The sequence below is a fragment of the Dunckerocampus dactyliophorus genome, chromosome 6 (genome assembly GCF_027744805.1).
Source record: "Dunckerocampus dactyliophorus isolate RoL2022-P2 chromosome 6, RoL_Ddac_1.1, whole genome shotgun sequence".
In the NCBI taxonomy this organism is placed as follows: Eukaryota; Metazoa; Chordata; class Actinopteri; order Syngnathiformes; family Syngnathidae; genus Dunckerocampus; species Dunckerocampus dactyliophorus.
The window spans coordinates 29,812,721-29,818,720 of record NC_072824.1 but is presented as its reverse complement, the minus strand read 5'-3'; positions in this window follow the sequence as shown (position 1 = coordinate 29,818,720).

The window sequence follows — 6,000 nt, the reverse complement described above, 5'->3', positions numbered from 1 at the left end:
TTTCCATTTTTACACTTATTTTATCACCAAAGATTGTGTGTTTTCTTGCGCCAGTGACTAAAACGTTAAATAAATGCAAAAATCCTGACATCCTAACGATCATATCCGTGCTTGTGGTTGAACAAGATGTACAGTAGTTCTTTTATTAATGTAAGCTATTGGACAGGATGTGCGCCACTCTTATTTTGAAGGCTGGAAGTGTGGTGTGTGTTGAAAATGTGTCTAGGCTGTTGCGAAGTGAGAAAGCTAGCTGGGTGCCTCTTGCGGCCATGTCTGTCATCCTTATTTCACGGCCGAGGGGGCGAACTATTTGCATGATGCAGTGGGCAGGGTTACCTAAAAAAAAGTCTCAGAATTACCGCCATCTTTTTTCCATTGCATTGCAAACCCTAACAAAGGAAAACGCTCCGAAAACATGGACACCGGAGGAAACCCGCTGTCTCTTGTCCATTTGGACATCCGAAGAAGTGTAGAAGAAATCTGAAACGGCGACACGGACCCAGCCAATACTGGAACACATCAGAAGCGAGATGGCTGCTGCAGCGGGTCTTTTTTCAGTCTTTTGAAGAAATAAATCAAAACCTTAAGCAATTAAAGAAGGGCTACAGAGACCAAAAGAAGGACGTAGGCAGGAGTGGCAGTGGTTGGAGGAGAGTAATGCATTATTTTGGTAAATAATTCCACCAAAACCGCAGAGGCCATCACAAAAGAAGACCCAGGCACAAGTCAGACCTGTCTGGACTCCCGTAAGTTGTATTTGTTTAACTTAACTGAAACTGGTGTCGAGTCAGTTCGCAGGCAATATGGTTCCACCCCGGCCTCGAATCCAGCACCGACACCAAAGTTCGCTCCAGTGGAAAAAGGGGTATATGTGTTGCACTGCGTGAACCAGATTTTGGTCACACCAGATACTGAGTACCCCCTCACACAAACAGTTAAACTCCACATTTTGCAGTGGCCTTTTATTGCGGCCAGCCTAAGGCACACCAGTGCAGTAACCAGGCTGTTTAACTTGATATGCCACACCTGTGAAGTGGATGGCTTATCTCGACAACACGGATTTAGACAGACCTGTCAACAGCATCTGAGAGAAAGAAACCTTTTGTGTGCACCGGAAAAAAAGTTTTGCATTTTGGAGTTCAGCTGATGAAAGATGGGAGCACAAACGTGTTGCGTTTATATCTTTGTTGAGCGTAGACTGCAAGGTCTGCCTCGTTAAAAACACACACACACACACACAGACACACACACACAGACGCACCCCAGCTTTGAATAAGTGTTGCTGAGGCAACGGTGTGATTTATTCCTCAATTAATTGGTGGTAAACTTGCAACCAGTTGTATTAGGCTGCACAAGTGAATTGCAGTCAATTTACCGTTCAAAACAAAGAAATAACCCGAGTTTGTACAACACAAAGAAAAGTACCGTTTTGTGTACTTGTGATTTATATTCTATCGACAGAAAATTGCTCATTTTTTTCCTTCCTCCTGATATAATTTGTTTCTAATGTGTGTGCAAGGATACAATATTAATCTCAATCCCGTTGTGCCACATAAATTAATCACCCACTCTGTGTTTGGGTCCTGCGTGTGCACACGTGCATTATGCATGCGCGCTCACAGGATACAAAGCACAAATACAGTCAACTGTTTTATCCATTATGAAACGCGCATGCATACATTAGCGCCAATTCACACACGCCGGGGTGATTATGTGATCTGTTTGAGGTCGATTGTTCTGTTTGCGTTTCGTCCTCGTGCTAACATGAAAAATGGATGTTTGCGGCTGTGATCCAAAGCGTGCGTTCACGTTAATCAAACACCCCGTCATCAAACTACTTTCTTTGTGGTATTCCCGAGACGTACCAGTCATCTGGTTTTTATTTTATGGGCTTGATATCCCTCGTTTTCCTCTTTCCAGTTTCATTTCTAATTCTGTCCGTGACATCCGTAAGCATCGGCATCACACAAGCAAAACTAACGTTGACATCAGCATTGTATCATCAAGCGTCGTAGGAGGAAGTGGGGTTTTTGTTTAGTTTCTCAAAGCTTGCGTGTAGTGTTGCCCCAAAGTCTTTTTATTAAACCAAGCATAATCTCACGCAGAGTGACGCGATAAAATAAAATATGCTATCCAACGTTTTTTTCAACCTGTCAACAAAATAATCCCAAGAACGTTCTCTTGTGGGCGGGGCCTTCGTCCCACATTCCAGATTCACAGCAGCAAAAGCAGAGTAGAAAAGCACACAAGAGCATAGAAAATGAAAAATGAAGGTAATACAAATCAAGAAGTTGTATACACTATTTACAGTTTTGTATGCTGTTTATTGCACGGTTTATTGCACGGTTTATTGCACGGCTATTATATTTTTTTTCAACACCAAAGTAGGGCAAATGTGTGTTTTCGAAAAGAATGTGAATTATCCAACTCACCGCAACTCTGTGAATGCATCTAGACTGTGTTCTGACTGCTGATTGGATGAGCAAGGGAAGGGGAAGTAGGCTAGTCTATGCAATGAGTCTCACTGGAGTTTAGAGTTGAGTCTGAAGAGAATTGCGCTGTAGATGTGTGCTCGGAGCCCGTGGCACGCTAATCGCCGATGTGGTGAGTCCGGGACAGGCAGATAGTGTACCGTGGGAGGTGACTGCTGTGAGGCGGGCAGGACCTCTCGACAGCAACCGCAGAACGATACATGCTTTCACTTTTATGTCTCCAAATACCAGCCCATACATTTGACGCTAGTCGCCTTTGGGGATATAAATCACCAAGGGGGTTTGGAAAGTCGCCAGATTTAGCGAGAAAATGGCCAAGTTGGCAACACTGGGCTGCCGCTGAGATGGGAAGCCATTCACAGATGGACTGTACATGAACAAATTGTTCATAAGATAAAAATGGTCTCAAAATAAAAATATTGTTTATCGGCAATCATTTGTAGGACAATTATCGTCCAGCAAAAATTGGTATCTTGACAGGCCTTGCGAGTTCCGAATATCACTGGGACCGCTTCATGCTGCACACTGGGTTCTCATATTTGCGTCTGCCAACCCTCCTTCACCTCTGAGGAGCAAAATAAAACAGAAAATAAGATTTAAGGAAAGTTAGTGTTGGTGTATTCCTCACCATAATCTCCTCCAGCCTTAGCAGATAATAAAACACTGTAATGGCAGGTGCGTTATCGCTTTTCGAGACTGTTTTAGCCTCACTTGTTTGGGCGATAGCACGCTTAGTATGCTACTTTGGAGATGAGGCGAGATAAAGTCTCCCATGAACGCTGATCACAGTTTGCTTTTGTTTGCGGAATGTATGATGCTGGAATAACGCCAGGCTGGGATTGTGTACTGCACAGTGTTGATAAGTACAATCGCTGTGTTCAATCTGCTATTTTTCCGTCCCAGTAACGTACTCGCTTCAGCATAAATCATTCATTTGGGTCTGGAGCACAGTTTTCTCTCGTGTGCTCTTTTCATGTTCCGGGACCACTCCTTATCCTTCTTGCTGTATTTTTCATCACAACTTTGTCGCATCAAACACTCTTAAAAGGAATGAGACCCCGAACAGAAGGTCTGGGTGATCACCAGAAAGTTCCCGACAAGCACCATCACCCCTAAGCTGATTGTGAATGTTTCAGAGGAGGCGGGCTTCATTTCGTTGGAGGATGAGAAAATTCTTGTGCTTTCCTGTCTGCCAGGGATTTGGGAGAAGACGAGAAGCAGCTACCTGTTCTTGCCCTCCCCTCTCATCTCTTCAGACTAATTAGAGGGAAGTAGCTTTGAATCATACCGGGGATACGTCTTCTTCTACCTTCACTGTGGTTGTGTGTTTCATAATCTTGTGTTGTCTAATCTAGTGTGAGTGCGTGTGTGTGCGCGGTGGGCAGGTCACCGAGGGAGGACGATAAGGAGTGGGTTTTCGAAGTCTAACCACCGCACGTATTTCAAAGCTGAAAGTGCCAATTAAAAGTGATCGGGCTCAATATGGGCTTTCGGGCCGCTACAGAGAGGAACAACACATCCAACATAAAAATCAATCAGTCTTACCCCCCCTGTTCAAGAGAAGCCGTTTGCCAGTCGCTGATCCCAGAGGAGACTTTGATAAATACACAGGTTGTGCAAGGACCGATAGCAAGGACAGGTGGGAGGGGATTTGCAGGATAGTGGGGGAAAAGAAGGGAGATTTGTTCGTCTGTGATCCTAACGTGTGTGTGTATGACGGGGCTCAGAGGGCATGCGATCCCAGCTTTATTCAAAATGGGTAGTGAATGAGACATAAGATGTTCAAGCAATGTGTGTGCGTGTTTTCAAACATACTACACTGGTGTGAAAAAGGGTTTGCTCCCTTCCTGATTTCTTTTTTTTTTTTGCATGTTTGTCACACTTTAACTTTTTAATATTAAGGGAGAAAAAATATCCAAACCTACATGGCCCTGTGTGAAAAAGTGATCCAACCCTGTTAAAACATAACTGAGATTAATTGAGATCTATCAGTGTGGAAAAGGTTAGAAAGCCATTTCTAAAGCTTTGGGACTCCAGCGAACCACCGTGAGAGCCATTTTCCACAAATAGCAAAAACATGGAACAGTGGTGAACCTTCCCAGGACTGGCCAGCCAACCAAAATGATCCCAAGAGCGCAGCGATGACTCATCCGAGAGGTCACAAAAGACCCCACAACAACATTCAAATAACTGCAGGCCTCACTTGCCTCAGTTAAGGTCAGTGTTCATGACTCCACCATAAGAAAGACACTGGGCAAAAATGTCCTGCATGGCAGAGTTCCAAGACCAAAACCACTGCTAAAAAAAAGAACATTAAGGCTTGTCTCAATTTTGCCAGAAAACATTTTGATGATCCCCAAGACCTTTGGGAAAATACTCTGGTCACATTTCAGAAAAAGAACATCATACCAACAGTGAAATATGGTGGTGGTAGTGTGATGGTCTGGGGCTATTGTGCTGCTTCAGGACCTGGAAGACTTGCTGTGATGAATGGAACCATGAATTCTGCTGTCTACCAAAAAATCTTAAAGGAGAATGTTCGGCCATCTTTTGGTGACCTCAAGCTGAAACCAAGTTGTGTTCTGCAGCAGGACAATGATCCAAAACACACCAGCAAGCCCACCTCTGAATGGCTGAAGACTTTGGAGTGTCCTGACCTGAATCCTATTGAGATGCTGTGGCATGACCTTAAAAAGGCGCTCCATGCTGGAAAACCCTCCAATGTGGCTGAATGACAACAATTCTGCAAAGATGAGTGGGCCAAAATTCCTCCCCGGCGCTGTAAGAGACTCATTGCAAGTTATGGCAAACGCTTGATTGCAGTTGTTGCTGTTCAGGGTGGCCCAACCAGTTATTAGGTTTAGGGGGCAATCACTTTTTCACACAGGGACATGTAGCTTTAGATTTTTTTTCTCCTTTAATAATAAAAAGTTTCATTTAAAAACTGCATTTCGTGTTCAGTTGTGTTGTCATTGATTAATATTTGAATTTTTTTGATGATCTGAAACATTGAAGTGTGACAAACATGCAAAAAAAGAAGAAATCAGGAAGGGAGCAAACACTTACACACTACTGTCCATCTAGTTCCTCCTCTCATACCCCTGACGCGTCATCTCATATTCTAACACTACACATTATCTGAGGCAGGGTAGGGCGGTTCATCATGGTGGCAAAATTTGGTTGAAAATTTAGGATGGCGATGTCTGAGGAAGAAGAGGTAAGTTGAGGATAGGCCTGTCACGATAACAAATTTTGCTGGACAATAATTGTCGTAAATTATTGCCGATAAACGATATTATTGTCAACATTACTTTGAGAGCATTTTTTCATGAACGTAACGATAATACATGGCATAATAATGCCAGTACACCGTACCAAAAGCAATAATCTTTAATTTCTGAAGAGTATTTAACATGGTAATTGGAATGTCAAGAGCTTTTGGACACAGAGACGCCACCGCACATCTTGACCCATGACTTTCGCCTTTAACAGAAAAAAAGACGAGGAA